General features: G+C 36.1%; 1 protein-coding gene across 3 annotated transcripts in view; it reads left to right on the top strand.

Moving 5' to 3' along the window:
* FUT8 (fucosyltransferase 8) overlaps positions 1-13,969 on the top strand; it is a 143,153-nt gene that overhangs the window by 16,190 nt on the left and 112,994 nt on the right. For all 3 annotated transcript variants that reach the window (XM_074867609.1, XM_074867606.1, XM_074867610.1), the window contains exon 2: positions 10,025-10,102. The gene's annotated coding sequence lies outside the window, so the exon portion shown is untranslated. The remainder of the gene's footprint in view (positions 1-10,024; positions 10,103-13,969) is intronic.

Below are 13,969 nucleotides of genomic sequence, written 5' to 3'. Positions count from 1 at the left end.
CACAGTTAGTATGTACTAACATTAAAAAACCCCCAAAATACAGTGTGACAGTATTTGAGAATAATCATGTAAATACTTTTTGTGGTGTATTAGTAGCACATATATCGGTATGAAAAGTTTCTGCTGGAATGTGGTAAACCAAAATGAAATACCGTCTTTCAAACTGTGATTTCTAATGGCATTTATACTATTGCAGGGGCCTGTCTTCCCGAAGCTGCACTTACTACCTATGTGGAATTGGTGACAGTTATTCGGTAAGCATGTCAGCAAAAGATATTTGGAAGGAAGAGTCATCAGTTCTTGAGGATGCAGTTTGAGCCTCAACAAAACATTTTGTCTCAGCTATCTTTTATCTTGCTCTTTTTCAGCTTTAGACTTTCTATTTCCTGATGGAGATGTATGAAGCGTAGTGACAAGTTTGTTCTTTATCCAGTAGGCTCTCTAATGAGTTCAGTGATGGACAGCACTGATGTCAAACCGTATCTCTGTAAAACTATGCGTATAGTGAAAGCTACTACGAAATGTGCTTTTACATCAAGCTTAAGATTACATCTCAATGTTTTTTAACATTGTCTCAGTGTTTTTTCTTTCATGCTTCCTGGAGTTCTTCCATATACTGCCTTTTCCTTTCCTGCTGTCCTCTTACAGGGATCAGGATTTAGCAGAAAACCCAGTTTCACGATTCTGTATCCCTTGGTGTTTGAGTACTGCCTTGTCTTGTTTGCATCGTGTCTGTAAGCACCTCCTGACTGCTGTGGGAAAGGGTGATCTATGGCTAAGTGAAGCTGTTTTTATGAAGGAAAACTGAAGTGATGCTTGGTATAATTTATGAAGTTCTTTGCTGTATGAAAACTAGCTTATATATATAGTATAGATTATATATATCCATATTATACATACATATATATACAAAACTATATAATAATACTAGTTTATATCTAATACTGGTCACATAGGGTAGCTTGTACCACAGTCATTGGATAGTGTAGGGAAACCTGAATTACTACCAATGTATATTGTTTTAGGAATGAATGAAAAACTCTGTGTGGAGCCTTTAACCCACAGTAGATTCATTGCAGTGAGTCTGTTGCTTTCTTTCATACGTTATAGACTGAAAGAGATAAAAGGATGAAATTCAGCTTGATTAAACTCAACGTGTAACTTTAAAGATGGTATTTGCTTTTTATCCCTAAGTAGGGAAGACGTGTGTATAATTTTCTAAAAATTTCTGTCATAAATTAAGCATCAGAGGATTAAGAGGGGAATGCAAGATTGCCTAATGGATAGTAAAAGTGGGAGATAACAAAATAAGAGAACCACTTCAGGAGGAACCTTCGTGCATGCATTTAGCAATAGTCTCTTCTTAATATCACACTATTTTATTGTGGTTGAGGTGAAGCATGCTCAGGGAAAAGATGCATCAAAAATTATTCAAAATCTGAGCAACTTAAAATACCTGAAAGCTCTCTGAAATGAAATGTACCATAGTACTTTTTTCTCTAACATTTAGGCTCTATAAAGCTCAGTGCATAATATGGAGGAATAGTTTCAAATGCATTTTCTGGTGTACTGAAATATATAAATTGCGGATTTTTTTTGTGTAATATTCATGCTAATGGAATTATATTCAATACAAATTTTCAGCTTCCTTCATTATCAGGCACCACCAGCCACCTAACATACAAATTTCAAAACGGTCCTTCAGGTTTTTCTTATTGAAAATCCCTGACCACTTCTTTGATCTTAATTGCTAGAATCTCAGCTTTGATAGTCTTCTTGACCTTTGTTTGAAGATCTACCTTTGATTAGCCTGTGTCTGATAAACACCAAGCTGCAGTGCTGTCTCGCCTCAAGGGAAGCAGTGTTGTGTCTTCCTTTTTTCTCAGCTTCCTGGATGCTGAACGCTGCTTGCATCTGTTCGTAGCCTTCCCACGGAGCAGCAATGGCAGCAGTATGAAATTGATACCATCTTTGAAATCTGCACAGCTGCTGGTGTGTCTCTGAATCACAGCAGTGAAGTCGACCACTATCTTGTTTATGTCACCTTACTGCTATTTGACCAATCAGTTAATAAAAGCAGAGTCACTCAAGCTGTTTGATGATAGACTTTATGATAAAATGCTATGATTTTTATTTGGTTCTTGTTCAAAAAACTTAAAATGAAAGATGAAATTATGTATGAATTCCCAGTATAATTTCCAAGCAATATCAACCTGTGTGCTCACTGTGGGCAGGTTTGAGGAAGTTACCTTTTTAAGAAGGAATTAAAAAAAGAAAGAGGAAGGAAGCAGGTAGGCATCTAAGGCACAATAGAAGATGCTGTTTGTTTCTTTTAATCTGCTGCTACATGATTTGTTTCAGTACATACATAAAGGATTCTTAGTAATTCTGTTGGTATTGTGTGTTCACCTCTCAATATAAATTCTCTGACTCTAAAAGACTGAGTAGTGGTATTTGTAGCTGTAGCTGGTATTTGCAGTGGGTAGTAAGGTGTATATTTTTTTATTTTTTAAAAAACTTTATCTCCTTTGTCTGAAGGTTGATAGGCTGAATTAAATCCCACAGTCTAAAATAATCCCTCATAATTAATAGCAAGGCCCTCTAGCTTTGTTATATAATTATGAAATAGAAACAAAATAGATTTTCTTTATGGCTTACAGCCATGTTCCTTTTTGTTGTGTTTTCAACATCACAGTTGTTTTTTGGTGACATGCATGATACTGTCTGTCTTCTTCTGTGAAGCTTGCTGATTTAGATCTTGCTTTTTTTTTTTTTTTTTTCTGGGACTGTCAAACATTGTATTCATAGCCTTGTCTTTTGATAGGATAGGCTTTCTCTTTTGAACTAATTACTGTAACCCATAACAATCATGAGGCTGTACCGCACGACTTCCTTCCTCAAATTCAAACAGAGGTTTGTTTCTTCTTGAGTTTCTTGACCTTATTTCAAGAGAACAGGTTTTGCCAGCATTTCAGCTGTTATTTCTTCCTTGTGTTTTCTGTTTTCTCACTGAAGAACTTTCTTGATTGGGCTTTTCTGACAGCTTTTTCAGTCTTTTCTTTCAGTAGCCTGTGTCTAGAGTGAGTGTTCTCTCTGTGTGATTTTCTTGCCTCTAAATTTCCTCATTCTTTTTTTTAAATTTCTAAAGATGGTTACTACTTGCCCCTTTTCTTAGTTTTGTGTACTCCTCCAGACTTTATCTGCACTTAGTTTTTGTTTCCTTAAGCCGGTTTGATTTCAAATCCCTTTTGACTGTGTCAACAATAATAAAGTGGACATTGTCTGGTATTGAGGACTGCTGGCATGGATTGAGATTTCTCCTTTCTTTTAATCTCTCAGCCTTCAAAACAGGTAGCTGCATGCGCAGTGCCATGTGGAAGTTTTCCCGGCCATGTGATAAACCTCACACTGTTCCCAGAGGTTGGAAGAGTGCAGTTGGCCTTTATCAAAAGTATTTCAGGGCTTGTTCTAACATAATGATTTGCGTTTCAGTGTCTGGAGAAGTTTCAGGCATTAGTATATTGATGTAACCTTTTAGGCTAACTTTTGTAAAGTCAATAGTCAAGCCAGTTACCAGCTAGAGGTCAACTCAGTTATATCTATGATCTGCTTCCTGAAAGGCCTATCCTGTGAATTATTAATATTAAATCTTGTGCTTTGAATGATTCTGCTAGCTCTCTAGGAAAAAAATCCCAACAAAACTAAAGAACCAAAAAGAAACAAACAACCTCTCTCAACAGTCCCTACAAACCCTCATCCACTTAAATTTTCTTGTTTGGTAATTTATAAGACATCTACTTTCCTTCTCGCTGTAACTTTCTCATTTTAATGTTATGTGGAGTGCTTGGCTTCTGTTGCATTCTGGATCTCAGAACAAGTATACAAACCTTAGATATTCAAGACAAGATTTCCTGCTCTGCCATCTATATCTGTCCTTCCTGAGCCAAGTATGCCCTCTAACTTTATGTAGTATCCCACTAAATGTGTTGTGTCAGTTGAGTCATATTTTTGTTTACTTTCTGAGACTTCCAGCTACTCTTGTTTTATTCCTATAGTTTTTACATTAGTTGACAGAGATCAAGGAAGCTCTGAAGATAGTCTACTGTTTGCCATGTTTTCCTCCCTATGACCTACTAACCATGCTCATTACTTACCACTTTGGAGCCATGATCTAGATTGTCATTTGTAAGTCTTGCTATTAAAGAGGACAGTCTTTGCCTTTAATTTGCTCACTGGTGATATGAGTTACAGCAGATTTTCAGCTTGCTGCGCTGGGAAGCACAGATGGCACTTCACATGGCTGAGAAGAAATGGGACTCTGGGGAAAAGAAACATATGTTTTCCTGGATTTGAGAGAACTAAGAGAGGTCCAGTGCTTGCAGTGTTTTCTCAAATTTTCCCCAAATTTGCACTGCTCATGCAAGTGTGTAACGTATTAGCAATATCAGTTTAACATACATGAAACTTTGTAAAGTGAAAAATGTAGGGCTGGGGACCCTGAACAACAGTGACCTGTCTTTGGGGAATATTGGGAGGTGTCGGCTAGGGTCATGTATTTTTTTTTTAAATAAAAGGGAAAAATGAGTCAAGTGGTTGGGCCAATGTGTCTTGAGGGAGGGGAGCAGGAAGAAACTTGAGAACCGCACAGTGTCACATCAATTTATTAGAATCTGGGTGACCTACCTCCTAGCAAGGGAATAGTTTAAAAATGTGTTTATAGTTGGGATGTTATTTAATAACTTAATTCTTAGTCCATGAAAGAAATCAGCAGATTATGTACTGTTTTGTATACTGTATCAGTTTTGTAGACTGTTCTTGATTTATGCCTTGAGAAACCATTATGTGTGAAATTTCAGTATCGTGAAGGGACTTTTTACGTTATAACAACTGTTTCATATTTTCTTCTGGTAAGGATAAGCACTTAATGATACTGAATTTTGCTCTTAATTATTATTCGTGCCATTAAAGATGGTGTACTCTTAGAACAAGGTCAAAGTGGCAAAGTCCTGTTTGATAAGGAAAAATAGGTGTGAGGAAATCTGTCTTTTAGGCTTATTCTGAGGAATTTTGAGGAATAATGCTTTCAAATCTGTATCTTGTTTGATTAAAGTAGAATTTCATTGAACAATTATATGCCCTTCTCAAATCTGTGGTAGTCAAAGCTTGTTTGAAGGGGAACCTTCTCTACAAAATTGAAGCACAGGTAGAATCCTGTGTACTTCACTGCAGAACAGCTAATTCTTGACAGCCTTTCTTCTGTGTGTGGTAGAAGTTTGATGATTTGGCTTTGATCCCTGCTTATAATGGATTTGAGTATATTCCAGCTTTTCTTTAGCTCTTAGCAGTAAGGAATCTTAACAACAACAACAAAGAGAAAATCTAAAAATATATATCTATATAAAATATATCTAGATAATATTATATATATCTTTTTTAATATACATATATAAAAAATATTTCCTGCTGTTCCCCTGGGAAGCTCTTTGTTTCCATATTTGTTCAAGGAAACTTGCTTAGTATCAGCAACCAACAATGATACCAGACAGATGGATTGATGGATATAAGAGAAATGAAGTTCAGTTTTTCAGCTAAAGGACTGTTCCTCCATTAGAAAACCACATTCTGTCTTGTCTTAAAACTGGAAAACACAGTTCTGAGCTTCACTTGGCTTACAGAAGGAATAATTTTTAATTTGTTTTTCTTTACCAAACATGAAAAAGTGTTCCATGTAACATTTTAGCTGATTTTGTTGTTTGTTTGAAATGGTTTTGTTGTTTAAATTGATTCTTTTCTTGTATATTTTCCCTAACATTGGTTCAGTCAGTTCCCTGCCAGCTACTTGAAACCATCACTGAAATAAGCAAGTGACTTCGCTAAAAGGCTGGTCTGTGCGCTTCTGAGATTGCTAATACTAGAGAACGCAGGATTATTACACTTAATAGTAGAGGATGATTTATGTGTTTGGAGTAATAGAATATGATTTAAATTTAAAAAAAAAAAATTGCCATTCACATACTTGAGCACTGCCAAGAACTCCTGGTATAACTAAACTGGTAATCAGAGGTAGATTGTTGTTGTTGATCTGAGTCATCCCAGATCCTGATCTGTTTCCTTCTCAGATGGTGTGGCTTTGTGAGAGTAACATGATTCCAAGACACACCAGCTGGTTTCGAGCTTTTACAAGAGAGTGTTAGGACCAGCCAATAAAGCATTGCTTGATTTGCATATAGGAAGGTATATAGCTCTGATCAGTCACACTCAGAAAAGATCGAGTCGTTTAGAAAAGAAAGAACTGTTAGTGTGATTATGCTGAAGTTGAACTTGCTGTCTTAAAGGAGAATGAAAGAATTTGGCAAGTAAAGCCTAGGAAGAAATAGCAATAGTCTTTATTGGGTGTGAGGGCGTATATGGGAGAGAAACAAGTGAAAATAAATACATTTGAGGGATAAATTTAATAGCAGAACTTGTTTGAAGATCAGAGGCTGAGGTCTGGTTGTACAAAATCAGTAATGGGGAGAGAGAAAGTCAGTGGTTATATAGTTATGTGAAAAGACTGTGTAAGATGATAAGGTTGATCCTGGAGTCAGAAATTAAAAATGAGCATATGAAATTTCTTGGTACTGGAATAACAGCAATCTCTGAGAAAGAGGATAAGGCAGCCAAGAAAATATTTGATTATTTGTCATGAAGTTTTCAATTTTACAAATTCTGTTCTTCAGGGCTACCACTGTTATCCTGTAGAGATCAGAAGGGAATACGTATTTTTTAAATTTTTCTCGGTGCATAATTTATCTTCTTCTGAAGTGGACGCAATTTGCCATTGACTAGAGGTGGGATTTTGAGTGAGGTGTCTGATTCTTCCTGTGGTATTGGGGAAAAAGTAGCTCTGGCCTGGCATACGGGTCTAGTGTCTGTGTTGAAAGTTAAATCAGTTCCCCTCTTCTTTCTCCATCTGCCTGGGGCAAAGTGTTTCTTTTTTTCTTCCCCCCTGGCCAACGCTCGGTATTCCTGAGGTGATGTAGGTATTTTCATCTAACACTTTTGTAGTTGCAGGCACTTACAGTGTGGCTGGCATCCTTGAATTCTGTTCTCTTGCTGTTGTGCATTCAAGTTTTGCATCTTTTTAGGGTTCAACTTAAAATGCATGAAAAGTACTGATGAAATGTTTTGGATTTTGTTTTGAATAGGTTCTTGTAATGCAGGAGACTGGATTAAACACTCCAGGTGGTCTCAAACCCTTTATAAGGGTATATTTTTTTATAAATAGATTAATTTTTCTAAAAATAAAAGGTAGTCACTGGTCCATGTTCAACCAGCAATTCAAAGTCAGAATCGGGCATATAACTAAAATTTCTTATCTTCAAGGTAACCTTTATCTCCAAAAAGATCTCTGCTAGAAGGGCAGACTTATCTGTCTAATTCATCTAGTAATATTAGTACTGTTGAGGTGATTGACCAACAAGTGCAAAAATTTTTTAAAATAGTTTTAATTTTTACATAGAATTCTGTTTTCAGTGGTATATTAGCAATATTAGACTGGAAAATTGTAAGCTTTTTGGTAGTTTTAAAGTTTGAATGACGTGGAGTGGGTGGACTATTTTTTTCCACAGTTCCATGAAAAGATGCTGGAATAGACAGTCACTTTGCATTAGTTGTGATGATCTTAAAACAAAGGGCTTTATTTCTTTTCTCTTAGTAATAGATTTAGGGATGGAAAAAAAAAATTGCTGGTCTCCTGCATCTTGATTTCAGTACAGCATTTGTTACTTTGTGTGTTACTCTGAGCAGACTATGGGCTACAAGAAAATATTCTAGCACCAGTGCATAGTCGGTGGCAAAACAATGTTTGGAACTCAGATTAAAATTTTGTTGTCATACAGGTAGAATCTGTTAAATTGAGCTACAAATGACTTGACCAGGCTAGGCTGGACAGTTTTATGTTAAACCACCTGAACATATTTCACTGTGTTGTGATTTCTTTTTTTTAAATTAGTCATGTTGTGGACAAATTTTCCTGGAACAGAGGTACAAACTACCTTGGAACTTTGTTTTTTTACCCTCTACTTTGTCAACAACTGTTAAGTAGCTACTTCACTCCGATGGTATGTTTGTGTGGAAAAAAAGACCCAAATATTCATGGTTCCTTTTTATTGTTCTGTGTGCTTTTATATATTTTAGGATACCACAGTTAAAAATTTTGGGGAGCTAAATTGCCCAGACTGGTAGGAGTCTGGCTGTTTGGTACTGCCTGTAATTCTGTTGCTTACAGATAAATCAACTTGTAAATTTAGCAATAGTTCTCTTCATTACATGAAATGTAAACATTTCCACTTCACATTTACTATGAGCTAATCTGTCTTCCATACATACGGTTCACATAATATGCTGCCTTCTACCTGCTTGGGGGGTTGCAAATATGGACTTGTAAGAAGATACAGCATAATGCTTCATATAAAATTAAAAGTAACCTTCATTCTAGACTGGGCGCCAGTGGGTTCGCTGTAGAGCTAGCCCTTGGAACAGGTGGGCTCCATATTCAGTTTTGCTAGGCTTCCTGATTCACCTTCAGCAGATAATTTCACCTCTCCATTGTTGTGAAACAGGTAGTGTAACTGATTTGATGAAAAGTACCATAAAAGAACTAGTTTAGTTTTTCTGGAAAGCTAAAACCCTGATGTTACTTTTTATACTAGGGGTAACAGTGTTGTATTTTTTGTTTGGATTTCTGAGATCCTTTATCACAGGAAAAGCTATATCCTTTTTATTGAGTGCCACCTTAGCTGAAGTATGCCCAAACTATCAATCTCAAATGGAAATGAAAATAAGCTATCTCACTTTTGCCCCCAGGCATTCTATTTTTGGAAGTTCATGGGCTCTGACCTTGTAGGTGCCAATTGTTTTTAAATAATTTATTACGTTAAAAAGAAAATACAGAATTCTGTCTCTTCTTGAAATTTTATCGCTGTTGCTGCTTTTGAGATTTTTAGAGTTGCCAGTTCACCTTGTTCATTTAACAGTACAGCTGCTGAAGTTTCTCTTTGAAATATAAAATCACTTAATTTGCGTTCAAAAATAAGAATAATTTGGCAAAATTCTCATTGCAGTACAATACAATTACCCTGAAGCATTTATAATTTTCTCTTCACTCCTACTCCTGGTACTATTGTTGCTTTAATTGGTTTCCTATTTATTTTTGTTTCCCAGTTATATCCCTTTCCTTGAAGTCAGGTTCACAAATTAGCTTTTTCAACATCCAATTTATTGCTGTTTCAGAGTCTGATATGTGCAGCTTTTGCTTTTCGGCTAAATGGCCAAGAATCAACACTTAGTTCAGTAGTATACAGCCATTCTGAATTAGTGAGACCACTGTTATGAAATGATGTAGTAACCCTCGTGCCTTGATAACCCAAAAGATTTTGTTTAAAACAATCTGCTATGTTATATATGGTCTATTATGTATGTTATGTTATGTACAAATAACAAATAAATAAATAAACAAGTGGTACAAACCAACTTAACTTGCTTACATCTGTTTTAAAGCTAGAGCCTATTCTTTTCCATGTGATAACTATTTCAGTTTGACGAGTTCACTATTTTAATTTTTGGTATCTGGTTTTAAAGTCTCAATCCTATAATTTTTCTCAGTGTTTTTTTCCTAAAGCCTGGCTATATATATCCCAAGAATGAATCCACTGCTTCCCCCCCTCCCCCCGCTTTCTTAGGTTTTTTTTTTTACAGATGCCTTGAGGGTCTATACTTAACCTTTGTTTTTTTCAGCAATGAAGCAGACAGTTTCTATTTTTTGGACCTCAGTAAACAGAGGTTGTTCATATGTATAAATGTCTGCTTTCATAAGAGTTTTGCTACATGTCATCTAATCACAAATCATACAAACTTTTGAGCAATATTTTTAAGAGCGTTCACATTCATCTCTTGAATGCTGCATATAATAGTCAAAGGATGAAAACATGGATGAAGATAAAAAAGGATAAAAACTAACGATCTTCTTTTCTTCTACTTTCAGAGAATTACCTAGGCTTCAAAATGAAAGTGAGGAAGAAGAGTCCCCCAAAAGTATTAATGTGAACAATAAGTATTGCTGGTAAGTAAGTATTTTGCTTCCTCTGTGATGTTGCCTCCACTGGGACAAAAGCTAGATGTAAAGAAGCTAGATGAAGACGTGTGCTACTTAAACAGCAACTGAAAACTGCCCTTCTGTTGATAAATTCTTGTCAGCTGGAAAAAGCAAACTTTGCAAAAGAGAGGTCAGGTCCTCTGATTTCATGTCAGATCACTGACAAAATTTGGCCAATCATACATCCGTTTCACCTTTCTTTCTCCTTACACCCATTTCTCTCCCTTCTCTTCTTTGCCTCTCACATCTAAAAAGAGAAATTCTTTGATAGATTCATTATGTATCCTCTGTCCTGTGTACAAACCCCTTATTCTTTGGCAGTATTTTTGGACCCTTTCATCTGTATAGTAATATTACATGTATTTCTCAGAGATAAGCAGTACTTGTGTGGAAGCTGGGCACGGGCCCTGTTCCATGAAGCTTCTCTGAGAGTTGTAAGTAACTAAGCTGTTGTGTCTGGAAACTATTGTGTACTCTGGGATACCCTAGATCCAGTACTAGATTTTCTCAAATGGTAACGAGTATTAAAAACTTAATGCTACATATTCTTATGTTTTTAAAGGTTTATGCAGGTATCATAATACTCATTTAAATAAAGGAATGTATCATAAAAGATAAATCTTAGAAGAATAGTAACTCCATTCTTTTTGAGGAGTTGATTAAAGAATGAAGTGAGCTTCACTGAAATGTGAATTCAGGTGTAAACTTGGAAACCAAGTATGTTATGATGTTATTCTTTTTTGATGCAACTGTAGAAAAGACTGTTATGATCAGTATTGTTAATTGTGGTAAGGATAAGCTTAGACTAACAGCTCAGACTAACAGCTCAAGCAGATTTGTTGCAGATGAGATGCTTTTACTGTTCACCCAACTTCAGTCATGATTGTCAAGCTGAAGATGTCTAAAGTACTCTCAATTATTATGATTTATTTATACAGTTATAACTCTTGAATGACTTAGTTTAATAATTTAATGATTGGTTTAAAAAAGAAAATGTGAGATTTAAAATGAGGATCTCATGGCCAGGACAGAACAAAGAATATGGTGGTAGCTTTCCACACATCCAGTTTCCATTTAGGTTTATGGAAACTGGGTTAGCTGTTGTAACTGCTTACTGGAGGGGATTGTTTCTGTTTCCCAAACCCTGCTCTCTTCTACATCTGACTCCTGCTGAAACCAGTTAACTGGTTTATCTCACAAACCCAGCAAAAAGGTGGCTAGTTTTGTTTCTTGGTTTGTGGGTTGGATCAACTCAGAGAGCGTTGAAGTGGTGCAAAGGAAGAAATGAGACTGCAGGCAGGAGCAGAGAGTGTGGGAGCATAACCTGGCCCTGTAGGCAGCAGCCAGCCACTGGATCTGTCCAGCAGTTTGTTGTAAGGTTCTGGTAAAGTTGCTAGACTGGAAATAGACCATTTGACTTCGGAGAAGAACACATGTGGCTTCCGTGAGAGCTTTAGACTAGAACTGGCTCATCTTGCCAGGTCCCTCCCAGCCCTTGCTGTTAGTAGGAGTGACCCATTGATACTGAATAGAAACACTGATTCAGAGGGAAAAAAATCCTACTAGATAGCTAGAAAATCTGTAATAGTCTTCCCCCCCGCCCAGCCCCATGTGAAATATGTGTGCTTCAGGCCCAGGAAATGTATGAAGAGTACGTATGAAGAACTTGCATGACTTGTCCAAACCTCACTTCTTATCAGAATTGGCTGGTCTCTTGTACATGATGTTACATAATACAGCACTTTGTATCTTAGTTTACAGTTTTGTAAAGTAATTTTCCATCTATGAACTGCAGTTTTGTAGTTTATTAGAAAAGATCAACTGGGCATTTTTTATTACATTCTACAACACTCTTATCCTTTCTTGCACATACTGTAAGTTAGATTTATCTGTGATAGGCTTTTGAAGATAAACTAATCTCTGCAAAAGCCCTTTATATTTTGAGTTTTAAGGTTTATTGTAGGGGCACCTGAAATCTTGGATAGATATTCTTTATTTCTACATATCAAAATAGATCAACATATGATTCCTGATGGAAAAGGAAAATATTTTTTTCAGAAGGGTACGTTGCTAATCTAGCCCTGCCCTTTTTACAAGGATTGAAGCTGGACCATCCCTCTTGTTTCTGGAGTATCTACTGTCTTTCTTGCTTACTACTTTCCCCCTTGTCTGAGAATCAGCATAGTCCGTTTCTTTTTCTAACGGTCGGCTTCAGTTCACTTTTTTATTCTGGTATTCATTTAGCTTGGATTCTTGTTGAAAGATGGCTTATTGCTCGTCTGGCTCTCTGAAATATATTCTTTATTAAAAATGCATTTTATATAAGTCAGTTCTGATGCAGCAGCACAAGCAACAGTCTTTCATGTCTTTTTCCTTCTTAAGAGGTTGCTAATGTATCCATTGACTTGCATGTTTACTGCAGTGAAAAATGATACCAGTCCGAGAGACTGCAGAGAAGTTGGAGGATTGGATTAGAATTTAATATGAACCAACAAATTAGAATAATCTGGGAAAAAGAAGATATGAACCATTAAGGGCAAGCTTAAAATACTGCTTTTAAATTAAAAATAAAATAGGCAAATACAGAATAAGGAATGGCTGAGAGTTCTGGAGAAAAATATTGAGAGTTAAGAGCTTAAGTCAACAGTATCACGCACAAAAAAAAGTTCTGAAAATGTAAGATCATACCAGGATAAATAAATGGAGGCACTGTCATAAAACACTGTAAATCCCTCTGCTCAACTTAGAGTAGAATTGGAGTCAGCTAGCTCATTGTGTCTGGTTTTGAGCCATGAACTTAATACATGCAAACAAATCAAAATTACCTTGCCAAATTGGACAGTCCAGAAGACAATAGTACCGATAGTCAGAACATTGGATCCAAGACCTGTGAGGAGAGGTTTAAAAAAATCGAGGATGATTTAATACAGAGTAAGTGCTGCTGCTCTAGGTCTCTTGGAACACTACAAAATGAAATAAGCTAACATTTTTTCCACTGGAGATTAATGCAGTGTGGCTTGTGAAGCACTGCAGTAGACTGGGAAGAGCATATGTCTGTCTTTGGAAGTTCATAAAATGTAGTAAGAAACATGAACGTGTGTGATCTCATCTTAGAGGAGAGGGGTTTCTGATAACCTTATTACATTTTATTATTTAATGTCTAGTTTCTAGCTGTGTTTGTTTTTTGTTTTCTTAATTGACTATCTCTTTTGTGAGTGGAGCATGTGGAGAACAGCTTTCTGTAAAAGATGCCCAGAAGCAGCATAGAATCTCTTTCTGCATATTACAATAAGAGTTTTATTTCTAAATATTTTAGCTTAAGTATTTTATTCAATGGACCAAGTAACTTTTGATCTTCAGTGCATCTAATTTTAAACTTAAATAGTCCAAATCTAAAACACTGGCTGTAAATTTGGCAGAATTAGAGATGGTGACCTTGTGGGTATTACTTGGTTATAAATTAGTAATATTTTTATAGTGCCTGAAAAATCAAATTTCAAATGTTGTTCATAGTCTGTACCATTTTAAATGTCTGAGATTAGACTGCTACACTAAACTAAAACTGCCTGTTGACAAGATCAGCGGAAATAGCCAGACAAGAAGTCTATTTTGTCTGGAATACGTTTCCTGCTTTACAAGTTCCTGCGGTTAAATAGGTGAGGGACTATGTCACAGGTTTTTTTTGTTTTTTAATATGAAATACAGAGAATTGGTATAGCAAATTCTGATGAAAGTGTATCTGAGTTATAATTTTAGATAAAATGATAGACTGGAGGTGTTAGTCTTGCCCACTTTTTGTTTATTAGAAGAAATTGTAGTTGTCATGGAGAGAAG

Source organism: Strix uralensis, chromosome 4 (genome assembly GCF_047716275.1).
Source record: "Strix uralensis isolate ZFMK-TIS-50842 chromosome 4, bStrUra1, whole genome shotgun sequence".
Taxonomy (NCBI): Eukaryota; Metazoa; Chordata; class Aves; order Strigiformes; family Strigidae; genus Strix; species Strix uralensis.
This window is presented reverse-complemented; position numbering and strand designations above follow the sequence as displayed.